We start from the raw sequence: 16,951 nt of genomic DNA, 5'->3' as shown, positions 1-16,951 counted from the left end.
CTCCCGGACCCTTTACAAAGTGGTGGGTGGCAAGATGGCTCTGCAGAGGCCACGTGCAGGCTGAGAGGCCTCAGCCTGTGCGGACATGTCCCTATCCCAAGGACTACCCTGCCAGGGATGTGTCTTCACCTCCAGGAGTCCCTGGCCACACTCAGTTATGTGCCCTGACGGTGCCCTCCTCTCTGGGAGGGAACAGAGAGCCAGCCAAGGTGCTAACCCAAGGCAGCCTGTCCTGTGGCTGATGCCAGCACCCAGCTATGCCTATGGCTCCGACGCCTGCAGTGACGCCTGGGGTTGGATGCTAACCTGGGCTGGAGACCATCTGGCCATGTCCTCTGGCTTCCCCAGAAGAGAACACTCTTGGACGTCTGGGCAGTTGAAGCCAGCCTGAACTGGGAGCTGACCACTGCTTTTGCCCTTCAGCCTCAGTTCCAAGCCGCCCAGGTGGGTGATGGTGGCAGAGAGGCTCATCCCACAGGCCACCGTGACTTAACCTCCTAGCCCCACTGCCAGGCTTCTGCCCCTGATCAGCTCTCACAGTGACAGATGGCGCCTTGAAGCCGAGCCCTGGGCTGCGGCCCAGGGGGACCATGTCAGCTGTGACAGGGCTCCCCTTTCATCCTCCGGCCTAGGGCTGGGGCAGCCCCAGCTCTTCACCTGGCTCAACAGGGCTTAGCAGGCCTGGGGATGAAGTGCAGAAAGCCACAGCGCAGAGTAGCAGCCGCCCTGTGGAAATGGCGGCCTGGCTTAGAGAACAGAGGTGACGAGACTCCGGCTGAGGAGAACACGGAGCAGCCATACCAGCTCTCCCTGCCAGCCGGGGCCCAGATGACAGGCTGGGCCCTGGGCCCTGGGGACGGGTGAAGGGCACCTGTTCACATCCACAGTGGCCTCAGAGCTAGTCTGGGTGTCTAGAAGGGGGCCCACTCCTTGACCCTAGATACCATTCCCCCTCCCCCAGGGGCCGAGGGCCTTGATCTGGGCTAGCCGGGGGGGGGGGGGGGGGATAGCTGGAGCTGGCTTCACCGGCTGCTGGGAGCATGGCACAGCCTGTGCAGTGTCGGGCCGTGTGATGTCACTTCAGAATTCTCCGAAGGCTTTCCATCTGGAGTCAACACCACCCTGGCAGCTGCTCCCAGCGTGGTGCCCCTTGCTAGCCTTGGGCTGGATCGAGTGTCCCTTCCTCTGGAAGCCAAGCCTGGGACAGGCTTAGGATGAACAGATTCAAAGACAGCTTTTTTCACAGGACAAGCTCAAGGCCACTGAGGGGCAGGGCAGCACTTGTGGAGTGAGAGAGAAACATGGGAGAAGTTGCCTCTCTCTCTCTCTTTCTCTCTCTCTCTCTCTCACACACACACACACACACACACACACTTTCATTCCCCACACTGTCTGCTATGTGCTGTGACTCTTCTGTCTTTAAATTTTGCTCCATCATGAATGTCCTCTGTCCACCTGGTAAATTCCATTCAGCCTTCAGGAGGCCAGCTCAGATGTCCCTGACACTGGCCGAATGCTCTGCCTCTCTCCTCACGGACAGATTTGTCAAAGCCCCCAGCAGCCCCACACACAGGAGCAGAGTGCCCACTGCTGTGTTAGCAGATGGCTTCACAGCCACCTGTCTGTCAACCCTGCCAGCCAGCAGGGGCTCAAGGGCAACTGAGGTGGCCTGGCACAGCTCGGGAATGACTTGTCTTCCTTAGGCATGTGACCACCAGGGCCTGTCCTTAGGGGTTACAGACAGGTATGCGTGTATCATGCTCGGCCTGCTGACGTGCTTATCCTTGCTGAGAATACATGTGGGGTGTTAGCAAATAGTTACTGAGGAAATGCATTTAAATAGGCCTGTGTCTGGCAGGGGTTGTAGCTCAGTGGTAAGGCTCTGCTCAGCACACATTAATCCCTAGGTTTTTGATCCCTAGTAAAGCATAAAACCAGGCAACGCTTGGGAGGTAGACGCAGGAGAATCGGAACTTCAAGGTCGTCCTTGGCCATACAGCTAGTTCAAAACCAGCCCGTGCTACAAGAGACTCCATCTCAAAAATAAATATACATTTTTGAGAAGACATTTATTACAGTCTCTTTACAGCTCTCAGTCTATTAGGACCTCTCGTCGATGTCTTGGAGTCATTTGAAGTTGATCTTAGTTATAGAATGGAAATACGAACATATTAAAAATCAAGCTGTTCTTGTGAAACCAAAAGTACCCGAACAGTTTCCATCCGTATTCAGGAAGGCAATGAAGAAAGCAGGACCTGAGGACCCAGTGTCTGGTACACTCTCATGGGCACAATGCCAAGCCACGTGGTTAATCAGTCAGAACCAAAATTCTTGCTTTGGTTCCCTGAGAAGATCTATGGCAATAAAATTCATGATTGTTGTTTTTAAATGAGGTGACAGGTGACAGGGATGGACAAGAAAATATAGCACAGCAACAGGCTAGGGTCCCATGGTGCCCAGCTCTAGAAGACTGGCGTTGGTGAGAAGGGCTGGAGGACACCTGGGAGCAAAGGTGGAGAAACCAGTCCCTGCCAGGGGTCGAGTGATTGCTTACGATAAGGCTGTTTCAAAAGAAGTTCTGGTGGGGCTCAGCAGTTGTACTACTCTCCCAGAGGACCCAGGTTCAATTCCCAGCATCTGCACGGCAGCTCACAACTGGTAACTCTGACCTGCCGTGCACACACAAGCATGCAGACAAGACACCAATGCACGTAAAATAGATAATGGTGAGTTGTTGTTTTTTTTTGTTGTTGTTGTTGTTGTTGTTAGTTTTTTTGTTTGTTTTTTTTTTAAGTTCTGTTGTGTAACTTTTCTTTGGGAGATGTGAACTCATGACTGTTCACCACAAATAGGGCATCAGTGAGAGACCAAAGAAACAGTTCCAGGCCAGTGAGATGCTCAGCATGTGAAGGCACTTGCTGCCAAGCCTGATGACCCAGCACCCACGGAGTGGAACACTGGAACCTGGTCCTAGTCCTGTAACCTCAAAAGAGTGTCATGGCACTAATATCCTCCTCCCACAAGTACATTCACATGTGCCCAAGCACACATACATACATATACAGACAAACAAACGTCATAAAGAATAAAATCCCAGCTTGGGGAGACAGTGAGTTCATTGTGCTTACTTAGAGGAGCGCAGTGACAGACTGCCTACACCAGCGTATATGACTCCAAAGACAGCGCATCACCAAAGGCCTCCCCTCCTCCCCCACAGGGACACCCTCCCCCCTCCGGTACCACACCACCGCCTCTGCACTCTAGCATCACTGTGTGCAGCTGCCGTGGGGAGTGCAGGATGTGAGCGGCGGCAGCCTCAGACGAGAGTCTGGTAGCCCCTGGCTCCTTCCACGAGGAAACATTGGCAAGCTGATGGCGCGGTGGTGACAGCAGTCTCGTGTCTGGAAGACAGCACCTCACAGCAAGTTCTTATCCCAGACACTCAAAGTTTCAAGTGTATCTCAGATGGGCTTCTTCTTAGAATGTTCCCACTGGCCAGAACAGAACCCCTGAACATTTCAGGTGACCAGAAAAAGGTCCCTAGGAAAACTGAACGACAACTTAACAGCACGCAGGCTCACCCTGTGGGACGGAAATGCGTCATCCGTCTTCTGGGACAGCAGTTACTCCAAAGGCATCTAGAGGATGAAAATTACCAACAAGAATTTTCCTCACTCTGGAGCTGGAGGGCTGGTTCAGCAGTTAACAGAGCCTTCTGCTCTTCCAGAGGACCCAAGTTTGACTCTCAGCACCCACACTGGGTGGCTCACAACCACGGTGCCACCAGTTCCAAGGTGACCTGACATCTCTAGCCTCCGAGAGCACCTCCACTCACATCCACGTCCACATAACTAAAAACAGAAGTTAAGAATTCCCGAATTCTAAGATATGTATTATTTATTTTCACATTTTAACATTTCTAAAATCTGAATTCATTGAGATTATGTGATTGCTTAATGAGATGCATCTTTTTATAATTGGTTTAAAGATTTTATTTATTTATTTAATGTGTGAGCACTCTATCTGCATGTATGTCTGCATGCCAGTAGAGGGCATCAGATCCCAGTATAGATGGTTGTGAGCCACCATATGGTTGCTGGGAGTTGAACTCAGGACCTCAGGAAGAGCCATGTCTTCAGCCCAAGATGCATTCCTTGATCCTCCAAAAAAAGTTAAACATCGCTGTAGCCAGAGTTTGTGTAGTTGACATCGTGTGTGTGTGTGTGTGTGTGTGTGTGTGTGTGTGTGCATTCGAGTATCTCACAGATGGGCCCCATAGAAGAGGATGCCAGATGCCCTGGAGCTAGAGTTACAGTGAGTAACTCAGTCAGTTGGGAGATGCCCACTGTGGGTTCTGGAAAAGGAACCTGGGTCCTGCCGAAGAGCAGCAAATGCTTTTCATTGCTGAGCCATTTCCCCAGCCCCTGCCAGCCTCAGATTTGCTATGTAGCCAAGGATGACCTTCAGTTTCTACTTCTCTTGCCCCTGCCCCGAGAGATTGTAGGTGTGAGCCACCATGCTCGGCTTATGAGGTGCCGGACTGTGAAGCCATGCATAGAGAGTGTGCGTGCTAGCCAAGCTCTCTACCAAAGGGCCACATCCAAAGCCCCTGCAGCTGACACCATCTTCATCGCGCGAAAATAAGCTAATGATCTAACTTATCCTAAATAAAACTGAACGTCATTTAAGACATCGTCTTTGTGCTAAAACGTGCAAGGACACTCTAAGAAGTGCAGCTGAACAGAGACTTCTAGAAGGTTGATTTTTACCTTACCCGCAAGTGCATATAAGCATAGTGTGTGCCTGGTGCCCAGGGGCTACGAGCAGCCACCTGGCAGCCCACAGTCGAACCTGGGTCTTCTGCCAAAGCAGCAAGTGCTGTTAACCAATGAGACATCTCCCCAGCCCCCATGAACACATATTTAAGGAAAAGGGATGTGGCTGGGCAGTGGTGATGGACAGCTTTAACCTCAGCTGGGGAGGCAGAGGCAGGCAGATCTCTGAGAGCTGGAGGCCAGCCTGGTCTACATGAGTGACCAAGACTGCATAGAGAGGTCCTGTCCCACCCTAGCACCCCACCCCCTCCACCCCAGAAAAAGAAAAGGACAGATTGGGGCGCTGGCTCGGCAGCTAAGAGTGTGTACACTGTTCTTCCAGAGGACCCGAGTTCGGTTTCAGAACTCTCAGTGAACAGCTCGCACAGCCTGTAGCTCAGCTCCAGGGGATCTGATCAATGCCTCTGCCTCTGCAGCACCGCCGTTTGTGTGTGCGTACCTACAGGTACACCCAAACACATAAACACAGTAAAAATAAAGTAAAAACTGTTTGTTAAGAGGAAGGAAGAAAAGGAGGAAAAAGCAGGTGGGTAAGAGGAAGAAAGAGGAGGAAGTAAGGGAGGGTTGTCGAATGCTCTGCTTGTGTGGCACAGCCCGTGGGCCCTAGGCCAGCGCTAGGCCCTCTCCCTTGCTCTTGGGGCCTGCCTCAGGATGAACTTTGAAGACAGCTGCCTAACACGACCCTCTTTGACTAGTCTGCCCAAGGAGAAGGGGTCTGGCGCTAAAATTGCTACTGGCAAAGCAGAGGTGTCCCACACTTGCGACACTGGCAGCCATCTGTGGGGAGGGGCACCCTGTTCATACTCCCCGGGGAGTGGGCCACCCTGAAAGTGGGTTGCAGTGAGCAAGTGGAGACACATGACAGGTCGAGCGATGCCTCCAGCCCTCACCCCAGCCCCTCTGGGCCAGTCCTGGGGAGCCCAGAGCTTGGTTTTCAGCCAAATGAGGGCAGGTGTGAAGGAGCTACCTCCTCTAGCCAGGCCTGTTTCCGACATCTTTTGGGGAGCTAGAATGGGGAGTTGAAGGGGAGGCCTGCAATCCCACTGGGGTAGTCCTGGCTGGGGAAAGTGTGAGAGCCCAGGGCCTGTGTTGGGAAAAGGGTCCAGGCAGGCCACTCTTCCGACACCCTTGCAGGTGAAGGATATGGCTGTTGGGGCTCTGGTGCAAAGAAGGGAAGGCCTTGGCACTGGGTATGTAAGTCTCCTCACCACTGCCCTGTCTTTACCACCTCTTCCTGGAGGCCTGCTTCAGCTGCCCCAACCCATACCCCATCAGGACTTAGAGAAGCAAGCTTCATAATCTCTAGATGTGTGTGTGTGTGCGTGCGCACGCGTGTAGGAGCTCGTGCAGACGTACTTGTGTGAGGAGGTCAGAGGTTAACATTCTGTCTTTCTCAATCACTTTCCACCTTTATACTGAGTCAGGGTCTCTTGTTTGAAAGCAGAGCTTGCCGCCAGCTTGCCCCAGCCCTGCGGGTACTTGGCCGGCCATCATGCCCAGCAGTATTTAAGGAGGTGCTGGGGATCCAGAATTCAGGCCTCAGGCTTGCGTGGCGGTCGCTTCTCCCATTCATCTCCCTGGCTCCTGGTTGGCTGTTTTGTTCTGCTTTAGACAGGGTCTCATAGACTTGGGCTAGCCTACGTAGCTGAGCGGGACTTCACATTCCTCTCTCGATCCTCTTGCCTTTGCCTCCTGGGTGCTGGAGTTACGGGTGTGCGTCACCGTAATTCCCACCGGAAAGCTCAGGTTACGGTGTGTTTAGGTTGTGCAGTGCTGAAGATCAACCCCAGGGCTTCATCCGAGCTGGCTGAGTGCGCTCCATCGGCTAAGCCCACCCCAGCCCCGTCTCTACACCGTGAGACCCACCCGATCTTCCCACCTACTGCATTTCAGTCTGGGGCTCCTTCTGCAGCAGCCTCTGGAGTGGGTGTCTCTCTGCCCTGGCTCATTTTAAAGAGAACACCCACTGACTCTCAGCTCTGGGGCTAGATCATTTGTAACAAGGATACCCACAAACAGATGCCCGGCCTGGGGGCGCCTCTGAGCCAGCCTGTAGCTCCTAATTCCTCTCTCCTTCTCCAACTCTGCTGTCATGGAATTGCAGAGGTTTGTGGTTGCACCTTAACACTGTGTAGCTTGGCTATTTGTGTAGGTGCCCATCTCCCACAGGGCAAGCACTGGGTTTCCTTTTGTTTTATGGATCTCTGTGGCTCCTGCCGGGTCAGCAGCTCACATACCATCCCAGGGAAGCATGGGGGCCTGGCCCACACCAAACCTGTTTGAAGAAGACGGAAAAAGTACCCTGTGAGCGGGATTATGAAATGACAGGACTGACGCGTGGGGCTTTCGAAACCTGGGAAGGCATCCACCCACGCGAATTACAGCCCCTTGCTATTCTTGTCCATCTGAGACTCATTCTTTGACCCAGGAAAACTAAGCAGAGCCCGCAGTCAGCTGGGGACAAAGCAGCCCTGCAACACAAGCCTCTGCTGCCCCCTAGTGGCCGCCGGGCCGTGGCCGCGCTGACGCTGCTTCCTGATTCCGCTCTAGAGTTTGCCTCCGCTGCCCAAGAACATCCCACCAACGGATGTCGGGCACTAGGAAAGGCAGAGAGAAGGGCATTTCGGGGCCTTCCTTTTTTGCAGTGTGACTCGAGGGATGAGCTACGGTGACCCCCACGCTAGTCTCAAACTCACTATGAAGCAAGCCAAGGATGAGCTTGGCCTTCTGACCTTCGTGCTCTGGAGTGCTGGCATCACAGAGGCGCACCACCACACCCGATTTATGCAGTGCCGGGGATCAAACCCAGCACCTCATCAACGTTAGACAAACACAGCCAGCTAAGCCACTCCTCTCCGTCACCAGGATGCCCCTGCTACGCAACATTTTACTCTTCTCCTGAAGTCCTAGAGCTTGAATCCAAGCCTTGTGCATGCTAGCCAGTTGCAGCGCCACACCACTGCGCTGCATCTCCGGCCCCGATGCTTGATGTCTGGGGAGCTGAGATGTAGCTCTTGTCTCTGTTATGCACACAGGACCCGGGATCTGCTCAGTGGTGCTGGCTGAATGAGAGGATGGATTATGGACAAGTTCAGCATTCTTCTATGGGCTCTCTATGGGGCAAGCGAGCTGGTTTAGTGGGCAAAAGCACTTGCCATCAAACCTGATGACCTGTGTTGGACCCCTAGGACCCACATGGTGAAGGTTTGAAAAGAACACCCAGCCCCTCCACATAGTAAATAAATAATTCAATTTTAAAAAAAAATTAAGATTTCTCTGTACAGTCCAAAACTTCTATATTAAACATAATCACGTCTTGAGGGGAGTTTATTTAATCTTATGGGCATAATCACTTTACAATCACACAAAAACATACTAATGGAGGTACAGTGGGCCTAGGAGGGAAGCTGGTTCAGACTGATGTCTTTCCCCAGTGCACAGCCTTCTTCTCCAGGTGGTGGTGACGAGTGACAAAGCTCTCTTTCTGCATGACTCACTCTCCCCAGTTCACCGCTGTCTCTCCGTGCTGGCAATGAATCGTCCCAGGAGATAATGACGAGTCCCACATCTGATGGCAAGAGTGTGCCTAGCTGAGACTTGGAGAGTGGAACCCACACCCCACACCCAGCACCTCTCCACACCACCACATCGCCGGCCAGGTGCCGGCGCTTTGGTCCTTAGGTGGTCTGGAAACCCAAGCCTCGGCTGATTTGGGAAGGCGAGGCGTTAGGAGGAAGTTGGCTGCCATCACTCATTGCTGCCGTCAGCACCTGGAGGAGGAGAATGGGGTCCATTCAGGGCAGGCCACACTTCTGTGCCATCCCCTTTCCTTTTCTCAATTTTTCCTTATTAAACAGTTTTGCTTGCGTGTACATTTGCTATAGAAATTTTAAAACGTACAGAAAGTCTAGAGGGGGCCAAAGCCACACATAATGCGATCATTCATTTGGTGGGTCCCGGTGAGCAGCTCCCGGCCCTTCAGCTAGAGAGCGCTTCTCAGCCCTCAGAACACGCTCAGCCACGGGCATCGGTACCCTGAGACCAGCATTGAGGGTGGTTTGGTGGGTTCTTTTTCATGTTTTTTCTAAATACATACCTAGTTTTGTTTTGGGGTATGATGTGTGTGTACATAACTGTATTGTGTGCACATGCGTGCATGTGTGTGGAGGCCAGGGGTTGATGTTAGAAGTATGCCTCAGTCATGTGTGTGTGTGTACATGCATGCATGTGTGTGGAGTTCAGAGGTGCTGTTAGAAGTCTCCCTCAATCATCCTCCACATTTTTTTTTTTTTTTTTGTAAAAATTCGGGTCTCTTGCCAAATCTGGAATTCAGTTTTGGAAGATTAGCTAGATTCCACGTGCCAGGGGGCCTCCTGTCTCCACCTCTCCAGTGCTGGGATTACAGGGATATGCAATCATGCCCGGCTTAACATGTATATATTTAATATGTACAAATAAACATATCTAAAGATCCATATATGTGTCCTAGGAATCAAACGCAGGTCCTCGTTCTTGAGACACAAGCACTCTGGTGGCTGAGCCGTCCCCAGCCCCTTTTTTGTTTTGTTGTTTGCTTGTTTTTGACACATGGTCTCCTCTAGTTGAGTTCCCACCACACCCCTCCCCCAAGTGCTGGGATTGCAAGCAGGCATCGCCATGCCTGCTGGCCGTATACCGAGTTATTTTAAGCACTGAGGTCATACTGTGTCTCTTTAGGCTATCTACCAAAAACATTCTATCACGTTGTTCTCTAAGTCCCAATCTCTCTGATTCTAAATAATGCTGTGGTTAGAATCTTTTGTTTACTTATTTTTATTATTTTTTTTTCAGTTAGTGTGTTAGCCAGTGTTCCCAGAGAGGCTGAGATCACGGCAGTTTTTCTGTCATTGAGGCCGAGTGTCTCCATGGCCCCAGTACAATACTGGAGACGGATTGGGGGTGGTTAGAGGGAGAGTTGCTGGTGAGCAACTGGTTCTCAGTCTGAGTTGGAAGCCTGGAAATACTGATTCTGGAATCACCAAAGGAGTCCGCAGCAGCTGAGATGAGAAAATCAGCTTGGCAGCAAGAGGGAGGCTGAGGAGCAGAAGACAGAAATCTTTCTTCTCTTTCATCTGGCTGCCACCAGAAGATGGAGCCACATTTGGAGGTGGCCACCCCACATCAATTAAGACAAAACAAGCCTTCCACTGAGGCTCCTGCTCAGGTGATTCTAAACTGTGACAAGCTGACATTTGAAACCAACAATCACAGTTAGCATACACACGGGCCCTTTTATATCCCTCCCCCACCCCGTGGACCCCACTCCTGTTGGTTCTTGTCCTCCTCCTGGGGAGCATACACCTATAATCCCAGCACTCAGAAGTCAGAGGCAGGAGGATCACAGTTTTAGGCCAGCCTGAGCTACACTGTGAGATCAGGCCTCAGAAAAACAAATGAGGGACTGGGGAGATGGCCCAGTGGGTAAAAGTCCTTGCTGTGTAGGCATGAAGACCTAAGTTAAAATCCCCAGCGCTCACATAGAACAACTGGGGGTAGCTGTGTGGATCTGCAACCCCAGGATGGGAGGCGGCAGAGGCAGGAGGATTGTTACGGTTTGCTGGCTGCCATTACAGGTTCAGTGAAAGACTGTCCCGTGGGAGTAAGGCAAAGAGTAACAGAGCACAGCACCATCTGGTTTCTGCACAGTAAGCACATGTACCGGTACATGTGTGTGCCTGCACATGTGTAACACAAAGACCTAAAGCTTTAAGTTAAATAATAGTAAGGATGATAATAGGAACAATGAAAAACAGAAGAGGAAGAGGAGGGGGAGGAAGAAGAGGAGAAGAAGAAGAAATGAAGAAGATAAAGTTAAAGAAGTTTACCTGAAAGTAGAAAAAAAGATTTAAAATGAAAAAACAAAACCAGAAACAGAGACTAGGAACTCCAACACCGTTCTGGAGAGATAAGGAGAGGGAAAAAGGAAGAAATCAATAAAGACAGTTTAAAATGAGATTCAGAAATTGAAGTCTGTGCATTTTCAGATGAAAAGAAAAGGCTTACAATGCACCCAGAAATGGTGGATTAAAATACACCTGAACTAACACGCTTTGCTGTGAGATTCAGAATGCTAGAGAACAGGAATGATTTGATTCATCACGCTTTAGAGGGAACAGAACATTTCAAATAGACTCCCTCCAGAACAGCTTCTGGCTGCCCAACAGCCACCCGAAGCAAGAGGACAATGAAGCAATTTTGCAAGGAAGATTCTCCAGTCCAGACCATAAGTCTAGCCAACTGTCAATGAAATGTGATTAAAGGGCATTTCAGATAAGCAAGCTCCCCCGAAACTGGCCTAGCACTCACCCTTTCTCTAGAAGCTATAAGAAATAAAGTCTAGAAAGAGCGAGCCAGGAAACAGGAACAGTAGGGCAGCCCAGCAGCAGAACCCAGGATGAGACAAAGGCAGAGCCGAGGAATGCAGCCTGGCACTTACCATAGCTCTGCCCGGAGGCAGATAGCTATGGTAAGTGCCATAGCCGCAGCCCAGCTCTAGCCCCTCCCCCGACAGATCTCACTACCCGCCCTGGCTGGTCAGAATCCACTGCATAGACCAGGACGGCCTCACACTCTGAGGTGAGAGGCACGGGCTACCATCCCCAGCCTTCCAGCTCTGAAGCTACTTGACTGGTCTTGTCTTCGTGCTGGTGAGATCCCTGCTGTGCCCTGTAGGAGAGAGAACTGGGTGAGAATTCTTCCTGTTCACTTCAATAAGGTGCCCTGCGGCGGGAGCAAGCGGCGGGAGCAAGCGGCGGGCCACTGAGAGCAGCCACCACCTAATTAGGTCCTGCGGCAGATCCACTGCAGCCCAGCGACTGTCCGGCCAGTGATGTTGCCAGGCTTGCTGGCGACACTTCCTAAGGACCTCTCGGATGTTAAACTCCCTCACCTCCTGCTTCTGCCTCCCAAATCCTAGCATGTCCCACACCTGTCCTCCTAACAGATTCTTTTCTAAAGTTTCCCTCACTTTCCCTTATTATCTAATACTTGGGACAGAAGAAAGAAACAATCCCTAGTGGCCACACGGACCACAAGCTTTCCAGCATGTCCTTCCTTCCAGCCCACTTCCTCAACCAGTGTGAGAACTCTTCGGTGCCTGTCACTCACGGGTCAAAAAGAGAGAGGTAGGCGGGGTGCGGAGATGTGTGCGAGCAGCGTGGCCTGACTTTGAACCCCAGCACGCACATAAAAAGCTGGGCAAGGTGGCACACGTCTGTAATGCTGGTGCTAGGGGCAGGGGCAAGCAGATTCCCGGAGACCAGCTGGTGAGCAGTCGGCGAGCCCCGGTGCCGGCGAGAGACCCTGCCTCAAAAAGGGGACGGCTGCTTGCGAGTAACCTGGGAGCATCTCCACAGCCACAGGCTGTGCGTGAGCGTGTACATGCACACACAAGCAAGACAGGTGGTTCACACCTTGGGGAGGATCTCTAACACCGCTCCCTTGGCCTACCACTGACACAGCTCCCTCCTTATCGAAGAGGATCTGCCCTGGGTCTGCGTAGCTGGACTGACAGACACCAGACACAGAAGAGAACGAAAAAGGGAAGAAGAGCAGGAAGAAAAGAGGAGGGTGAAGGAAGAGGAAGAAGGGGAGAAAGAGGAAGGCCGTCTTGCTCTACTTTTTAGCCTTCAGGTTCTTGGCTTGCCCCAGTAGAGAAAGCCAGTCTGCAGGATGGAAGGCAAGAGCCTCGGCAAGGACTTGTGGGGACCAGAGACAGCTAGAGACCTAAAGCCGTCAAGAGCACTCGAGGCTGCTTCTCATGCCGCCTTGGTTCTGTTGCCAGAGGAGAAACAGCAGCTTCCAGCAATCTCAACATGTGTGCGTGCGTGCGTGCGTGCGTGCATGCGTGAGTGATATGTTTTTTGGGGGGGGTGCACAGAAATGATTGACCAGGCACGGTGGGCCGACAGGAAAGGTGGTTACATCATAAGAAAACCTGATCTGGAGAAGCTTTTGAAGATGGGTGCCATGCTTGTAAGGGACGTGACTGTTTTTATAATGATACAAAGACTGAGATTTATGGCTGTGGATGTGTGTCTGAGATTCCTGTCTCTTCCCTTCTCCTGAGGCTCAGCGGGTCCATTGCCTGGGCTTGGCATGCTGACAGACCTTCACGGTGGCCACTCTGAGGGCACGGGAGCTCTTTGCACTACAGTCACCCCCACCATCCCGTGTGTGCCCTGCCATCCTCAATCTGGATTCTGGCTTGGTGCTCTTCTTAGCATCTCTGGACACCCTGGCTGCTTCCTGATCCTCCCAAGCCCGAAGCACACACTTTACCAGCCTTTCATCCAGTACAGGAGACAGGTTTCAACTAAGAGCCGCCATCCCAAATCTCGGAGCGACCCAAGCAACAAGATCCCACATTTCACTCTAGTGCCATAAGCTATTCCCTGAGCACTAATAATGGGACATTTTCATTAGACATGTACCTGTGATTCATCTTCAGACATCCCAGACAACTCCCCATGGACTCAGCTCACCAGGCCCCTTCCCAGGGATCAGCCTCCCACACCTACGGACGCAGCCTGGATTGGGTATGGTTTATGTGGGAGACAACCGAAGCCATGCTAGCCAGTGGAGACATGATTCTGTTAAGAATTACCGAAGGGCCAGCCGCTATTGGGTGATTGAGTGCTCTGTACTATGATGAAGCCCTGAGTTCAATCCTCCATCTGGCAAGAATAGTCGAAAGCTCATGAGTCAGAGGGGTTGAAAAACCAGTGTTAGGAGTGTCCAGGAAATGGCTAGGAGCCCGCTGCTGAACTGGCCTCCATGAAACTGTTCCCATGCCAACTTCAGAACCCAGTGCCCTGGCGTTCTCAGATTAGCAAATGTCCAGGCCAGCCTGGTCTACAGAGTGAGTTCCAGGACATCCAAGGCTACACGGAGAAACCCTGTCTTGAAAAACAAACAAACAGGGGCCACATCCAGCCCCTAGAGGTCAGTCCCCAGAGGGAGCCCCTAATTCTCATAAAAGCTGAGTGAACTTGGAAAGAGAACACCTCCCTGCATAACCGGCGCCACGGCAGGACCTAGGGCAGTCCTCAGGGCTCCAGCCAGGGTGGAAGGTGCCCGGCCCACCCAGCTCCGGGGTCTGACTGACCATCAGCTAATCTATGGCCTTTTCAACAGCATCAGACTATGCTTTTGGGGTGTTGAGCAGGCAGCCCTGAAAGCACAGAGTAGGAGCAGACGGTAGAGAAGGTTGTCCCACGGCTGGCCATACTGGACATGGCCTTCCTGGCTCTTCTAGAGGCTAAGTGACCTTCCCTGCCTCCAAAACCATGGGCCACCCGAGGCCCTTCCGAACAATCCCTTGCTCCTTTAAGCTAACTAAAGGCAACTCTGATCGTTGACGCTGATGAGACTGTAGTGAATGGTGCTTCATTCCCTGAGCAGTTTGCCCTTGACCTCCACGCTAGTCACTAACTGAAGCCAAGACTGTGGCCAGTCAGCCCACTTCCTTATCTCTCTTTCCATTGCACTGGCTGAAATTTTAGCATGCTAGCCTTGAAGATTTAAACATTTTGTGTAGAGGAATTTTAATCCAGCAATATGGCTGCTCTGGCAAGGGATCACATCCAAAAGCCTATGCATGTGTGATGCAGCTGGAAAACAGACACATCCTTAATACACACCTTTAATCCCAAACAATGATGTCTAACTGAGGGACAGACAAAGGGACGAATCAGAGAAAGATTAGACAGAATGAGTCAGAGATAGGATATGCCCAACTCTCATAAGAACAGACAGGAAAGAGAAGCTACTTAAGAGCAGTGCAGAGAGAGCGAGCAGGAGAGTTAGCTTGTGGAGCAGTACAGTAGAGTTTGGGAACACAGTTCAGAAACAGTTTTTCCAAGAAGAGCAATTCAGTGAGAAGTGGAGAGAAGCCAGTTTGATTCAGTTAGGTTTGGAGAAGAATTTTAGCCAGAAGAACTTAGCCAGAACAGCTAAGTTGAACCAGTCAAGAGTTCAGAAAGAACTAGAAAAGATGAGCTTATGCAGCAGTAAGAATCGGAGGCTGCAAACATTCCAGGCCTAGGTGAGCAGACAGAGTTTTGGGAGCTGAAGCCTTAAGGTCTGGGCTGGCAGAAGGTTAGATTGTACAGAGGCTAGAGGCTCCCAGGCCTAGGCCTTTGCAGGTTCTTGGCTGGGCCTAGAAGCACTCTGGGCTCAGCCCAAGTCATGTGTCCGTAAAGCTTGCGTACGGCTCTCATCTCATCCCCTCTTTTGAGGAATAAAAACATTTATACTTTTTAGTGTGTGTGATGGATAGGGTAAGAGGAATCTTAAATATTGTTGGTAGAAATGCAAATTGATAAGGATGCTGAGGTAAGAGTTTTCTCCAGAGAAGCAAAACTCACAGAACATCCACTTACACACAGATATGTTACAGGACCAGGCTCACACAGCTGTGCTGGGTGAGAAGTCCTACCACCTGCTGCCTGCAAATGAGTGAACCCAGGAAGCCAGTGGCATCACTCAGTCCCGGGCTGAGAGCTGGAGAACTATGGGAGTCTGTGGCTAGATCCAAAGGCCTGAGAACCTTCTACGTCCAAGGGCCTACCGTTGTCCATAGCTGATAACCAGTTGCTCTCCAGCCTAGACCTCTTCATTGAGTTTAGGCACACAAGACCCAGTAGCCAGACTGGAGCCTGGTCTGGTCCAAACCTTTCATCCCGCTTTAACCCATTTCACGCCAGGTGTTCCTAGCAGGTGGAACACCTGCTCCTGAACCTGGACGCCAGCCAGACTCTGCCCACCTTCTGCTCTGTGTATGCAGTTCCTCAGTCACAGCTGTTGTTTTACCTTCAAACACGTCTTCAGCTCATTCCTTTTCTCCATCTCCACTCCCTTGGCACGTGATGGGCTATTAACATGTCTGGGGTGTCTCAGTCTCAGTGGTGCGTTCTTGCTCGTTTGAAGTTAGGTGGTGAATCCCAAGGGCAATATGCTTCCTTTCCTCCTGCCGTGCAGATTATGGGAGCTGCGTGCGAGAGGGGGCGTTAGGAGCCCCTAAGTGGCTCAGACTGTCAGACCCCTCTGCTGACCTACAAAAGCACACTAACGTTTCATAAGTCATTAAAATCAGGGGCTGTTTGTTACTGAAGCACAAGCTGCTCATCCTGTCTAAAGCACCCTCATAGCCCAAGTCAGCCAAACTCCTCAGCGGCCTCTGGCTTCTATTACTGTGACCCCACAGAGCAGCCAGTAGCTCTTGTGGAATGTGCATCAAATACTCTCCTTATGACTCCACAGCACTTCCTGTCATACTCAGAAGAAAATCCAAACTCGGGGGTGGGGTGTAGACCCTGAAGTTCCAAGCTCGAGCACCCAGGTTGGCTGCCCACAGCTCACACGGGGTGAGTTGTGGTGGCCAGCACTTGCTGCCCCAGAAGAACCCTGCAGATCTCACTGGCCTGCCAGTCTAGCCTACTTGGCAAATTCCAGGGCAATGGGAAACGCTGTCTCAAAGTAACATAACCGTGGCTGAGCAACTACACCCAAGGTTGTCCTCTGTCCTGTGTCACACACGCACACACACACACACACACACACACACACACACACACACACTCTTCCCACAACCTAAAAGATGGGGCAGGATCTGGAGGCCGTCTGTCTCCCTGACCTGGCTTGCTCCTGCCTCCCGCATGCGTTCTATTTCAGTACCTTCTGCCCCTTGCTCTTTGAGACTCTGAGTTCTCTCCTGAGATATGCTCTCTCTTCTGCCTAGAAGACTTTCCCACCAAGCGTCCCCTCCTCGGCTTCAGTGCTAACGCTCAGGGAGGGCGCCTGCCCACCCCGCCACGCTCCCTGTTCAGCTCAGCTCCTGACTCTCCTCACGAACTGGGGGCACGTCCTCTTCATGTTTATTTACTGACTGAGTCGCATGCTGTGCAGAGCCCGTGTCAGCCCTTGGCAAATAGTTTTGAATGGAACAAAGACTGAAAGCAAAGGCAGTTTCAAAACGCCGTGTGTGAAGCAACCATGAAGGGCTTGCTCTGGAGCTAGGAAATGTCGTTGAGCAACTCTGATGACTGTGGCCCAGACTCCTCTCAAGTTCCTCACAT

At 51.7% G+C, this 16,951-nt stretch overlaps 1 long non-coding RNA gene across 1 annotated transcript; it reads right to left on the bottom strand.

Moving 5' to 3' along the window:
* Nucleotides 1–8,150: 8,150 nt before the first annotated feature.
* LOC132654189 (uncharacterized) lies at nucleotides 8,151–16,732 on the bottom strand. The gene is made up of 3 exons (XR_009591826.1): nucleotides 16,551–16,732; nucleotides 15,687–15,864; nucleotides 8,151–8,605 (listed from the first exon to the last, which is right to left on the bottom strand). It is a non-coding gene; the product is annotated as an uncharacterized LOC132654189 (long non-coding RNA).
* Between the last annotated feature and the right edge of the window lie 219 nt (nucleotides 16,733–16,951).

Source organism: Meriones unguiculatus, chromosome 5 (assembly GCF_030254825.1).
Source record: "Meriones unguiculatus strain TT.TT164.6M chromosome 5, Bangor_MerUng_6.1, whole genome shotgun sequence".
Lineage (NCBI taxonomy): Eukaryota > Metazoa > Chordata > Mammalia > Rodentia > Muridae > Meriones > Meriones unguiculatus.
The sequence above is the reverse complement of the archived record's forward strand: the minus strand, read 5'-3'. Positions and strand labels throughout refer to the sequence as shown.